At 46.5% G+C, this 14,264-nt stretch overlaps 1 long non-coding RNA gene across 1 annotated transcript; it reads right to left on the minus strand.

The window, feature by feature from the left end:
• Positions 1-5,963: 5,963 nt before the first annotated feature.
• LOC130191201 (uncharacterized) lies at positions 5,964-6,708 on the minus strand. Its single transcript, XR_008831135.1, has 2 exons — positions 6,435-6,708; positions 5,964-6,325 (listed from the first exon to the last, which is right to left on the minus strand). It is a non-coding gene; the product is annotated as an uncharacterized LOC130191201 (long non-coding RNA).
• Positions 6,709-14,264: the final 7,556 nt, after the last annotated feature.

The raw sequence follows: 14,264 nt of genomic DNA on the forward strand, positions 1-14,264 counted from the left end.
CCGGACATGAGAACCCTGTTCAGCGAAGAATTGCGCCTCAAGTGCACGTGTACTTCCGACGGTATACAAAACCCCATGTGTACCAGCTGCACACCCGTGCTGACCGTGATGCAGCTGCTGGCCAAAAACCCACGTCCGCTGGTAGCCTCCCTAGCCGAGCGCGCTATACCAGGCAGGGCTCTGGCTCGCAACGTGTACGACAGAGCCCTGCTCATTGGCATGCTCAACGACCGGGACCTGCCCTCGTGCGCCAACGGACACTCGTGCAAGGGTATGCTGATGGACGCACGGCCTGACCCCAAGCCGCTGCCGTCGCTACTCTCACCCGAGTCTTACAACCTCTTTGTATCAAGCAGAGTCCGAACCAGAGAGGTTCAGCAGATTGACCCGTGTCGTTGTATCCTCTGTCTCCTGTTCAACCAGTCTGCCGCCGTTGCACAGATGCTGAGTCCTGAGAATCTGTACCTGGAGCCTCATCCGAGTGAGCCCGTGTATTACTTCAATGTCAAACTTTCCCCAGACGTCGGGGTTTCGGAGGTGTGCATAGAGGAGCAAGGCCGCCTTGTTACCTTTCAAGGCTCCGTGGGTAGCTATAAACCCACGTTCTACTACAATTGGAGAGACATGCTTAGGATGTTGCACAGAGATGACCGTGGAAATGTTTTTTTATCCCCTCTAGGTCTGACATAAACCCCAGCGCTCTGTCCTCCAGGGGTAGCGACCACTGTGTGTTTTTATCCGACCAAGATAGTGCTGTTCGACCAGTGTGGTTCTCTCAGGCAAAGCTATTTCTGTCCAACAGTCGTGTTTCTGTAAAACCAGTGTGTTTCTCTCTCAAGACGTGTTTAACAAAATGTTACAGTAACTCAACACCTATTGCAGTACACAATGTAACTATGTGGTACTGGGTGACTGTCCTTGCTGTAATGTGAATAAATTACACAAAACGAAAACGCCTTCATCGTTTTTATTTTTTTAATTTTTTAATTTTTTATTTAGAGAATAAGGGACAGTGCATATTGATAGACAGTACAATGTACATGTAAATATGCCAGATTATAGCCAGGAGGCTAGTTTCCATCTGTAGTCCCTTGGCAGGTTGATGTAGTTTAGGGAGATTCCATGGATATATGAAACACATATGGTATCCTGTGCACTCATTGGCATGCTTTTTCTTTATGCATATGAGCTCTGCTTGTTGAAGTCACGTGGAAAACAACGATCTCTGTCGCAGGGAAGACACATTTAAAAAATGTAACACTAAGCGTCAACGTCCTACGTTTCCGTCCTCCAACCTTGCACGTATTGTCTTTTTCACTTTTGGCGAGTGCACCGTATCGCTCGACTACTGAGCCTTCCTACGTTTCGGATTCTTTGTCGTGGGTCGTGGGTCTCTGCCAGATGTTTACTCTGAGACAAAGGGCTCTCGCGGTTCACTACTACCAGGTGTGAGGCCCTTTCTCACAGCGAGGGATATGTTTCCGTTTGACTCTTTCAGAGCCCTTATCATTGCCCTGACTTTCCTCAGCCGCAGGGGCCTCGCGCTTAGCATTTCTCCCTTCGCCACCATCATGGTCGCAGCGTAGTCCCGTTTCAACATCTCCACAGAGAAGAGGCCGGTGGCGTGGACTTTGTTAAACACCTCCGCGGCATCCTTCCACTCCCAATCCTCCTCTAGCTCTACGTGACCGCAATGGGCACCGTCGACTCTCAAAAGTATCTTGTGCTGGTGATACACGGTGCGAGTGGTGCAAAAGGAGCTTACATTTTTCACGGGCAAGCCAGAGTATTCGGTCGAGTACACGCTCAGTCTGGGCCCGTGGAAGGTGCCTCTCGGGCCTAGTCGCGATTCTCTTCGGTGCCCCTTGTCGTAAGCTTCCTTCGGTGCATTCTGAGACATCGCCCTTCCGATAACCCTCCCGTAATAGAGGGGCGCAGAGCACTGGTAAATCTCCCCTCCCATCACGCACTTGTTGAACGTGAGTTCGTTCAGAGGTTCGATTGCCACAGTCGCCTCCAGTATCAAAGAGCGCAACGGGTCCTGGTTAAAGTCCAACGCGAACATCAGTCGGGGCCCGGGCGGCTGCTCGTCGTCGCCGCCGCCGCTGCCACCACCGTTGAAACAGTGCCCGAATGCATTTACGGGTTCGACCTCACCTTTCTCGTAAGCCTCGACCATCGCTGCACCCAACTGGTCCCAAAAGCCAGAGTGGGAACTCGGCGCGTACAAGGCCAACATGTCGTAGACCGCTTCCAGTGGGACTGTGACAGACCCTACTTTCTTGAAAGGATTCGAGTGTCCTCTCTTGACGGGCTGAGCGTTCCGGTTGGTGGCGTATCTGTACGTGCACAGCTTGTAGGTCTTCGCGGCGAGGTTCCTACGAGCCGGGACCTTGCATGTCGAACACAGCAGGAGCATCTCGTGCGCGACATCGTTTCCGCCCTTGATCTCCGTCTCAGGGAAGAACATAGAATCTACACCCGAAATGCACAGGTGTCCGTCTTTCAAACTAGCCTTGAGGCTCTGCTCGTGTATCTGCGTTATGGTGTACCCGAGCACCTTGCATGCGAAGCGAGCCTGCGCGCCGATCGCCCGGGGACATATGTCCGGAAGACAGGCCGCAGTGCACAGCTTGTAGACGGCGTTGGTCTCCAGGCAGATCTGTCCGAAGGACAGCGCGTTTAGAGCTTTCAGTCTGTTTGTGTTCATCTGCTTCATGTAGCCCCTCACAGTGGGGAAACACTTGCCGTCCGGGATCTCGGTCCACGGAGGGATCCACACGTCGAACACAAAGTGACACGCCAACTTCATGGCCTCGCCAAACACCAGCTGGTTGATGCAGAACGACACCCTCCGACTGACGGCTCCCGTGCACACAATGTGACTGGCGAGCAGGGCAGCCACGCAGGCGTCTCTGGCGTCGTCGAACCTCGGCGTAAACTGCATAATCTCCGACTCTGCGATCATCGTAGCGGCCTGGATCAGGTTCTGCCTGTACAGGCACACTGCAGCTATGCGCTCCATCTTGCGCGTCTCCACCGTGTCCCGTATCTGCTTGGTGCTGCGCGTGCGGGACACGCACTCGGGGAACTCGGATTCCATGATCAGACACCGATCGGCCCACGCGTCGCTCACGAATCCCATGGTGTTGGTGTTCCACACGAAGCCGCAGTTGTGCACGGCCTGGTACTTGACGGTGTCTACCTTGCCGGAGCTCGCGTCTCGTCACCACGTCGCTCTCCAGCACGCTGGTGTCCAGGAGGTTCTTGAACGTGTTGGGAATCACGTTGGACTCCCTGTCCACAGACTTTAAGTTCTTCTCGTGGGTGATGTGAGCGTCGTCGATCATGACGACACAGGCGTTCCTCTTTTGCTTGTACTTGAAGGCTTGCGGGGTGAAAGACGTGAGCGTCTCTATGCAACCCTTTATCCTCCCGAACATGTAGTTCAGCACGTGGTTTGCGTAACTCTTGCCTTCTCCGGGTCCGGTGACGTTGAACAGCATAATCCGTTCGATGGTGTACCTGGGAGCGGTGTTGGTGATAATGTAATTGAACGTGGAAGACGCCTGAAACAACCTGCCCACTTGCAGGCTGTCGCAAAACAGGTAGCGCACCAACGCGTGGTCGTACACTTTCACCGGATCGAGGGCGCCGGGCTCTTCCGAGTAGTCGTCGTGATCGGACGTTGAGAGGTACAGCGACTCGTGGATCTCGGCGAGGCCATGAGCGAGAGACAGGCACGAGTTGCTCATCTGGTCTTCCGTCACGTCGCTCAGACCTTCGTACAGCGAGTCGCTGCAGCCGAATCGATGACCGATGAGGATGACGAAGACCATGTCCGCTATGCTCTCGAATTGCATGCGTCCCTTGTACTTGACTTTCATCTCGATGCTCAGACGCTCCAGTTTACCCAGGTGGGGGTAAAGGAGCGCAAAGTAGTAGCTGTGGTCGTCTCTGCTCACGATGAAGGGGTGTCGCTCGGACGAGTTGTAGAAACACGAGTAGGCGAGCTGACAGTCTCCTCGGCACGGCCTGCCGCGGTCCTCTCCGCTCCTTCTCGCGCAATAACACCGTCCGCGGTTCAGCAGGGAGGCGAGCGCTCGCATCCTGCGTCTGCTCTTTATGTCACACAAAACCTTCTCTATGCGGGTCTCCGGTACGGGCATGTGCCTGTGGATCAGCGAGTTGACAAACAGGTCGGGGATCTCCCTGTCGATGAGCCTATCGAGGGAGTAACGAAATACCAACAAGCCTCGGATGTTGACCTCGCTGTTTCTCGAGGAACAACTGAGATCCGTCGTGAAATCTGTCAGCCTCGCCACGAACGCCACGTCCTTTGCCATGTTCGCGTTATAACCCGTTTGCACTACTTTGTGGTTCGACCATTCCGTGCTCGTGAGCTTCGACACGATCGATCGGAACAATGTCTTGCCTTCTCCTTTGCTCGTGCTGTCCGTTATCCTACCGACGGAGTTCTCCAGAGTCTTGAGATTTAGAATCTTCATAGGCTCGGGTATGATGGCCACTTGTCTCCCCGATTGACAGGCCGGCGTGTACATGGAACCCTGTAGTTCCTTGACTTTCTTCTTGTCCAGCATGTTAGAATTCAGTGAGTCGCTGCTGACATCTATCCAGTCGAACACGGAGCCCAGCTCTCCCCTGCTGTCTCTCATGGCTAGCATAGCGGTGTTGAGGGACGACGCTCTTTTCCTCACCAATTGCAGTCGCATGAACACGTTGAACGCCTCCTCCAGCACGTCGTTCTCGCCGCCGAGGCTGCACGCCGGGGTGATCCGCCGTCGTTGTCGTCGCAGTCCTCGTGTCTGAATACGTCCATGTCGACACTCGTGTTCGTGAGGCTTAGCTGCTGGGAACCGGACACGTTTGAGGACCGAACGCCGTCCTTGCTCATGTCCAATATGAAACAGAACAGGCGTCCGTGAGCGAAATCCTCTCTGATAGGCGGGGACATGGTGCAGAAATCTGGGTTTTCCAGTGTTACTTGGAGGAGCTCCCCTTTGCAGCAATATGTCAGGTACAGGAGAAGCTGAAAGGTCGACCTCTCGTTTGGTGACAAAGCGCGGAACGACAACTCGTCGGATATCTTGTCGTGCAATATGTCATTTTCAACCGCAACGAATAGCGCTCTCCTATCGAAAGGTATCTTTACCTTTTTCACCATGGCCGTGTTCGTCTCTCTGTGTGGCAATTCATTGCACTTGTTGGACACGGCACCCTTACGAGCTGCCATGGCTAGCTAGTGTGGCCTTATCTATTCGCATGGGGAAAAATGGTCTGCTGTCGCGTGATTCAGTTTCGTCCCACAATTCAAGCTATACCTTATCCATCATCAGGATCAGTTATTGGTTGGATGTTCTGTTCACTGTTGGTTATAGCCACTTATTGGTTAGATGTTATGATGATGGTGGTGGTTGCTGCGATGGTGTTGAACAGCACATACCCTCTCTCCGAGTCTTAAAAAAAACCAAACAGAGGTTATGTTTTACCAACGAAATTATAAACATATATGTCACCCTTAAATCACATTCAACACTGGGACAGCCTATGTGGCCATCCCTAAACATCGTAGAAACAGAAATATCAGCCGTGTGTATTTAATTCAGTTTATTTTGTATAACCCAGTGTAATAAAATTTGCCTCAGAGTGCTTTAACCAATATGTTTCATCCGACCAGTGTGTTTCTGTCAAACCAATATGTCAACTTCTGAAACATTTCATATTGACCGTGTGCTTCGAGCAGGTCTTCAGTTTCCAGAAACCTGAAAGTCTCTGCCCCATAGACAGTGCTATCGAGTATGACCCTCTGTCCTTCTGACATTGGATGCTGTTATAGAAGACATTTCATTATTTGCACAATTCAAAGAGAACATTTTAATAGACAAATATAACATCATTTGCAATAATAATATATATTTATTCAAAAAACACAATAAAAAATCAACTGACAACAGTTTATTCTAGAAATAAAACAGTACATCACATTTAAAGTTCTTGGCGGCTCTTGTTCGGAGCTGCACTCGGGGACCAAGCCGAGAACTGGTCGGCCGCCTGGGGAGATTCGTTGGCGAACGGGTTAGGGTTAGGGGTTAGAGGTTAGGGGTTAGGGGTTAGGGTTAGAGTTAGGGGTTAGCGTTAGGGTTATGGGTTAGAGTTAGGGTTAGGGGTTAGGGTCAAGATTCGTTGGCGAATATATCGCAGTCTGCTGGCTTCAGTCGAATCGTCCCTTTCTCGTCAGCCCCTCTCTTTCACAAGACGGCGCGTCCTCTCCGCTTTCATTCAGGGTGCGGCATTCACGCCGTCGCTGACGGAGAAAAACACAAAGAACAGAAATGGTTTTAGAGTGATTGTTGTGAAGTTACGCGGCTCTGGGATTTGAAGAGCAGGCTGGAGCCACAGCTCCGCAGACTGACCGCTGGACAGACACCTGCTGCAGTATCCCCGCTAAAAGGCTGGGGCAGTCTGCTGGCTTCAGTCGAATCGTCCCTTCCTCGTCAGCCCTTCTCTTTCACAAGACGCCGCGTCCTCTCCGCTTTCATTCAGGGTGCGGCATTCTCGCCGTTGCGTCGCTGACGGAGCAAAACACAGAACAGAAATGGTTTTAGAGTGATTGTTGTGAAGTTACGAGGCACTGGGATTTGACGAGCAGGCTGGAGCCACAGCTCCGCAGACTGACCGCTGTACACCAGACCCTGGGTGGCGGTTCCCCGGCTAAGGCCGGGGGTCTGCTGGCTTCGTCGAAGCCTTCCTTGGTTTAAGGCCCCTCTCTTTCACAAGCCCCCGCGGCCGTTCCCCCCGCTTTCATTCAGGGTGCGGCCTTTTTACGCTGCGCTTGGACGGAAAACCAGGAACAGAATGGTTTTAGAGGATGTTGTGAATTCGGCCCCTGGGGATTTGAAGAGCAGGCCGGGGGCCCAGTCCCCAGACGCCGCTGGACAGACACCCTGCTGAGTATCCCGCTTTAAAAAGGCTGGGCATCCCGCTGGCTTCCAGTCGACCGCCTCCTCGTCAGCCCTTCTTTTCACAAGAACGCCCGCCCCTCGCGTTTCATTCAGGGTGACACCGCCGGTGGTCCGCGACGAGCAAACACGAAAAGAATGGTTTAGGTGTGGTTGTGGACGAGGCACTGGAGACCCCGGGGGCCCCCCGGGGCCCAGCTCCCCAGACTTTTCCGGTGGCTTCCCCGGCTCCCCGGCCGCTGCTGGGAAAAACCCCGGGTGGGTTTTTTAAAGGGTTTTGGGGGACCTGGTCTGCGGCGGGTGGAACCTGTGTTTGGCGCTGACCGGCAGAAACCTCTCAGCCGCTGCTGGGTTGTCGACCCTGTCCAACCCCCCTCTTCTGGACCTGTGGGTCTCAAGGGGGCCCCCCGGGTCCCCCGGGGACCCGTCAGCCCACGGGGGCCCGGAACAGTGGGTTTTTTAAAGGGTTTTGGGTGGACCTGGTCTCAAGGCCGCTCGTGGCCGGCTACCGCGCGACACCTGCTCAAGCCGGCTGCTGGCTTCAGTGGCCCAAAGGCCGCCTCGCTCAGACCCCGGGTCCCCTGGACCGGCCAACCGCGGGCCTTTCGTTTAGGTGCGGACCGCCGGCTCCATGGCCCCCGCGTCACCGTGTTAAGGGCCCTGAGACGAATGGTTTTAGAGGTTTTTGTGGGACCCGGTCTGGGTCTGCGGCAGGCTGGAGGACCCCGGTGGTCGGCGGACTGACCCGGGACAGACACCTGCTGCAGCCGGCTGCTGGCTTCAGTGGCAGGCCTCGCCCAGACCCCGGCTCCTTCTCGAGGCGCGCATCCGCGACGCTTTCCTCAGGTGGGCATTCCGCCGGCTCCCCTGGCCGCCTCGCCGCGTTAACGGAGCAAAGCACTGAGAACAGAAATGGTTTTAGAGTGATTGTTGTGAAGCGACCGACCTTTGGATCTGACGAGCAGGCTGGAGGACAGCTCGGTTCGGCACTGAACCCCGGGCAAAACACCTCTGCAGCCGGCTGCTGGCTTCAGTGGCAGAGCGCCTCGCCAGACCCCGCTCCTTCTCGAGACGCGGCACCGCGACGCTTTCGTTCACGGTGCGGCATTCCCGCGGGTCCATGGGGCTCGCCCAGTGTTAACGGAGCAAAGCCTGAGAACAGAAATGGTTTTAGAGTGATTGTTGTGAAGGACCGACGCTGGGATCTGACGAGCAGGCGGAGGACAGCTCGGTGGTCGGCGGACTGACCCGGGACAGACACCTGCTGCAGCCGGCTGCTGGCTTCATGGCAGGGCCTTTGCCCAGACCCCGGCTCCTCTCGAGACGCGGCATCCGAGCTTCCTCGTGCGGCATTCCGCCCACCTGTATGGAGCAAAAAGAGCAAAAGGTTTTAATTTGTACCACTTGAGATGTTTTCCCAAAATGATACAAAATATTCATTATTATCAAGTTATCGTAGATGAAAAATTGCCTTATCAATTTCCATTCCCCTTATGTATTGTGATTTTCGAATTGATAACATAAATGGAAATTTTTAAGATCAAAAATTTTAATTGCGAAGTTTCTTGGGCCCTTTTTTAGTGAGTACTAAACCTCTTACTTTGGAGAAAAAGATTTTGAATAATTATTATGAATATTTTGTCATATTATATATATATATATATATGAAGTTTCGAGCGCTGGGATTTGACGAGGAGGCTGGAGCACACTCTGCAGACTGTACCTGGTCAGAGACACCTGCTGCACACACACACACACACACACACACATAGAAACCCCTACGTACACACACACGGGCAAGACACACACGCCACACACACAGACAGACACACACAACACACACTCCCCACAGGTATCAAGTGTAAGATGACACATTCGTGTTCTACATCAATGAGCCCATTAATCTAGATATTGAACGATTGCAAAGTAAGAGGCCTTAAAAAGGGTTCACCTTTCTACCACTAGATGGCAGTATAGTACTAACATAAATATCGGAATGACAGCAAGATCATTTTGTCATGTATTTATTGAAGTTACTAGTATATTGACCTCTAGTCTTATTTATTCTTATGTTATATGTTGTTTCGCCTGCGTATTCTGACAGCAAAAAGCATTGTAACGGATCATATGAATTGGCGTGAAGCCTTTCTGCTGGTGAGTCCTTTATTTTCTTTTTATAGGTGACAATACATTAATTAAAACTCGTACACTATCACCACCTTAACAGAGTTAGTCCCATACGGGTCAAATCAAGTATTAAACTTGTTATAAAATGCGCATCTGTCCGTAATCTAAACTATAAAGTTCGCATTTTAACCTAAAAAATAAGTGCGCTTCCTTTTAACCTTTCAAAATAAAAGTCTGATTTGTCTGTTAAGCGGAAGTAGTATAAAAGGCATACATCAAAACCAATAAGGAAAATGCTAAACAGTCAAACAACTCAAAACAATAAACCCTTCATGGGGTTATTTACAGGTATGGGTTACTTCTCATCAATAATAATTTTGAAATTGTTAATAAAACATGATTTACCCTTCAACTTCCACTGATATGCATGCAAACTAATACACCGTCACACACACACACACACGTCACACACACACACACTGACAGAAACACATAGACACTCACATACGTACACACACACACATGCAGAGATACACATACTCACACAGACACACACTCTCATACGCACACCTACACACGCACACACACAGACAGAACACACCACACACACACACACACACAGAATGACAGACACACACACACAGACACGTAACGCTAATGTTTTAAAGACTAAACACGGATTACTTTGCTGTAAAATGCCCAACCCTGTATCAAAATAATTTGATTCGTTGACTCAACGTATTTCTCCCACGTTTTATTTAAACGTATTTTCTAGATTACGTTGTATTTGACGTATTATAATTACAAATACGTCTCGATCAACGATTTTGCTTGTTTTCTCCTTCTACAATGCTGTTATGAATTGTAAAAAGCGTCCTCCAGTCTTATTTATTATTATGCTTTATGTTGTTGCGCCTGCGTATTATGACAGCAATAAGCGTTGTAACGGATCATATGATAGTGTACGAGTTTTAATTAATGTATTGTCACCTAAAGAAAGAAAATAAAGGAGTCACCAGCAGTAAGTCTTCACGCCACCGTTACAATGCTTATTGCTGTCAGAATACGCAGGTGAAACAACATATAACATAATACTAAATAAGACTAGAGGACGCTTTTTACAATTCATCACAGCAGTGTAGAAAAGAGAGACAACAAACGGCAAAGATACGTTCATCAGAGGTATTTGTAATTATAATACGTCAAATACAAACGTAATCTGGAGAGAAATACGTTTCAGTCAAACTTAATTTGGAGAGAAATACGTTTCAGTCAAACGTAACTGCAAATTGCATTTTAGGTCTCCGAGATCGATGAATAACGTTGGTCTCAATGTGCGATCAGCTGTGAGACCTCAGCCCAGGGACCGTCTGCAAAACGCAATGCAAGAAAACATATTCAATATCTCCACTGAAAGATTGTGTATGCTGACATACCTTATACCATACGTCAAATGGCCACCCTGTGTTGTACTACAGCTGTTATTTAGAAAACCTCATCTTAAATAATGATTATGAATTATATTTAATAACAGTGACGCTATTGAAAATTGTTTCCATAAAATTATTATCAAATATTCATAATAATTATTCAAAATCTTTTTCTCACAATAAATGTGTTGTTGAGCCATTATTGGAGTTGAATGATTTCACTCTACCTTGAAAAAGTGACCAAAAATCTTTTCCATTAAATTGACAAAATTTCAATAATTTCAAATCTTCTCCCAAGTAAGGTGTGTCCATCACTGGAGCCATGATTTTGAATATTCCTCTACATTTGAAATTTTGATAATTTTATGTTTTGTATATTTATGGAAACATCTTCATATGTCATGTTATCAAGTTTGAGTGAAATCTCAAATGTCATAATGGGCTCCACCTGAGTGGACTACCCTCTTACTTGGAGAAAAAGATTTTGAATAATTATTATGAATATTTTGTCATATTTTATGGAACCAATCTTTCAAGTTCACTGTTATAAGTATAGGTGAATCATCCAATGTCTCCAAAATGGGCTCAACATGAGGTTGGGCTCACCTTTACATGAAGAGAAATAGATTTAGAATAAATTATTTGAACATTTAAAATATTAAAATCTTCCAATCTGAATAACTGTTATCACGTGGGGTTTAAATCACAGGGACCTGAAAAATGCAAAACAGGTCCTTAAATGATCAAGATCCAACCGTTGGCAGCCAGGATCATTAAGAAAGGGCCGCCTTTCAGCCCCTGTGCAGTTTTTAGAAATGAAATGGTTTCATTTTAATTTTACAAAAAAGTTCCAGATTTATTATAATTTGTCAATATATTCATAAAATTATTTTTGGAGAGGTTTGCAGAGAAAACCCCAGAGAACATAAATTTTAAGTGTTTTTGTAAAAGTTACGTGGATTTGGGATGCAACCGTCGTTCAAAAGGCTGCTGGGTTCACGAAACGCCCTTTCATCAGCCTTTTTAAAGCGTGAACAGTTTATTTAGAAATAAAAAGTACATCACATTTAAACTTGGCTTTTTTGTTTCCTCTGTTTATTACAGTTGATTAGTTCAAAAGGGGTTAATTAAAGGAAAAGGAGGAAGATAAAAGGGTTATTAATGAATTTAAGTTAGTGGTTTGTGAGGTTAGTGGCAGACCCTGGGTCCTTTTCGAGACGCACATCCAGGCGCTTTCATTCACGGGGCCTTCCGCCGGGTCCTGCCTCGCGTTAACGGACAAAATAAAACAGAAATGGTTTTAAAGTTGGTTGTGAAGTACGCTGGATTGAAGGCAGCCTGAGGACATTGAAGAAAATTTTCCATTCCAATACAGCAACTGGCTGACTTAACTGAACACCAGTAACAGTTCGAATATGGGTCAAAAAGACCCTTAAAGTGTGGAAAAATATCATTAGAGATAAACTTGAGGAGTTACTTGTGCTTAAAGGTGTGGATATGATTTAGACTTCACCCAAAAAATGGACACCAATTCAAAAATGGAGAGTATGGAATAACAGAGCAATATTATGAGGGAACAAACTGTTTTAGGTTTTGAAATTATTAAAGAAAATTACTTTAGAAAACAGATTCCTTAGATACCCACATTTGCATTTTGTCAAATGAAAATGTTAAAAAGGTAACAGAGGTAAATGTCCTAGTGTTTAAAAACATTACAATCAAATTGAATATCAGCCATGTATAATGCTTTCAGAGCTTAAAACTCATTCAACAAGGCATAATTAAAAAAATGGGAAAAGGAACGGGAAGATATTTCTGAGGAAGAATGACATTTAATATGGGGACCCAATTTGGAAATTACCCGTTCAATGAATGGCAAAAGTTTACTGGGAAAATTCATAAGATACTTCATTAACCATCTCAGACATCTCAATAGCGATAACATTCCTGTTTGCTGGAGAAATGTACACCAAACCAACCATTACCACATCTTCTGGGCTGTCCCATCATTCAAAACTTTGAAAGCGGACAATGCTTTAGGACATCTCATGAGGACATCCCTTTGACTTTAGTTCTGTACCTTTAAATATACCTTTTAAAGCTGGCCAAAGGGACAGATTTGATAAATGATGCTGGTGGCCAGTAAAGTCTATACAAAGAAAATGGGTTATTACCAGAGTGTCCTACAATTACACATGGGGAGACATTGTAACCCGAGATCTACAGAATGGAGCAGATTTCACCCATGTTAACCAAAGCGGAAAAATTCTTGAAGCACTGGCCTAAGCGATTGACCCCTGGACGTGAAGTCAAAAGGACGGGGGAAAGCAATTATAAGTTATTAAATAAAATCATCCTCAATTTGATGCCAGCCCAACTTCCTGGCAATTCTTCAGTCCGGGTCCGTAATAATGATCTTTCATATTGGCCAGTCCCATATCCGATCCGATTTGAGGTCAGTGATGTCTTGTGTGCACAGATTGTAAAGCCTCTGAACAAAATATTGGATATTTGGGTATTTAAAATGACTGATTAAATTAATTAATATATTAACCCGCAAAAAAAAGAGTCAACTTTTTCCTCGCTTTGCCTAAAACTGTTTTAATTACTGTTTTGCCGACTGCTGATCCTGAGTGTGGTCGGTGCCTTGGACTCCGAAACAGGGAAAGCCAAAAATTATTACTAAAAAAAAATAAAACGCTTTAATGTTTTAGCAATTTTGAAAAAAATTGATCATTATTACTTGTCAAAAAGCTCTTGCTATTTTATTTTCATTTTATTAGTAAATCATGGAGACCATTTTTCCATTAGTGTGTAAAAAACTTAGCCTTAACACTCTAACATAAATTCGGTGACGCAAGTTTTTGTCTGTATTTATTAAGTTTAGTATATTGAACAGGCATCCCCCGTCACCTTTTGTCCCCCTTCCAATACGGTGTCGGTATTAACGGTTTTTGAATTAAGGTTTTTACCATGAGGCAGATGTTCCATTTGGTCGAGTTTTCAGGATTGAAACTAGGAAATGCACATTTCCATCGTTAGCCTTCTTCAGTTCTTTTTTTTGAACGTAAATTTTTAAAATAAAAAGGTGATTTGGGCATTTTTATATTACTAAACCCTTTTCAATTCTTCTTGACTCTTTTAATTCTTTATAAATAAAAGTTAGTTTTATAAGAAGAAATTGTCTGGGGACCCCAAACTTTTAACGGATTATATATTTAAGACTTTCTCATTCTTCCTTATTTTTCCCTTTTGTCCTTACTGCACTATTTGTTTGTTTGCTTATTTTTTGGGGTTTTTGTTTTTTTGAAACAAGAGCCTTTAAAGTCAAATTCCTTGTTTGTGCAAACCTACTTGGCCAATAAAACTGATTCTGATTCTGATTCTGATATTGAACGATTTCAAAGTCGGAGGCATTAAAAAGGGTTCACCTTTCTACCACTAGATGGCAGTATAGTACTAACATAAATATCGGAATGACAGCAAGATCATTTTGTCATGTATATATTGAAGTTACTAGTATATTGAACACAACCCTGTATCACAAAAATTACGTTCCCCCAGACCTAAAATGCAATTTGCAGTTACGTTTGACTGAAACGTATTTCTCTCCAAATTACGTTTGTATTTGACGTATTATAATTACAAATACGTCTCTGATCAACGTATCTTTGCCGTTTGTTATCTCTCTTTTCTACAATGCTGTTATGAATTGTAAAAAGCGTCC

This window comes from Pseudoliparis swirei, unplaced genomic scaffold, assembly GCF_029220125.1.
Source record: "Pseudoliparis swirei isolate HS2019 ecotype Mariana Trench unplaced genomic scaffold, NWPU_hadal_v1 hadal_28, whole genome shotgun sequence".
In the NCBI taxonomy this organism is placed as follows: domain Eukaryota; kingdom Metazoa; phylum Chordata; class Actinopteri; order Perciformes; family Liparidae; genus Pseudoliparis; species Pseudoliparis swirei.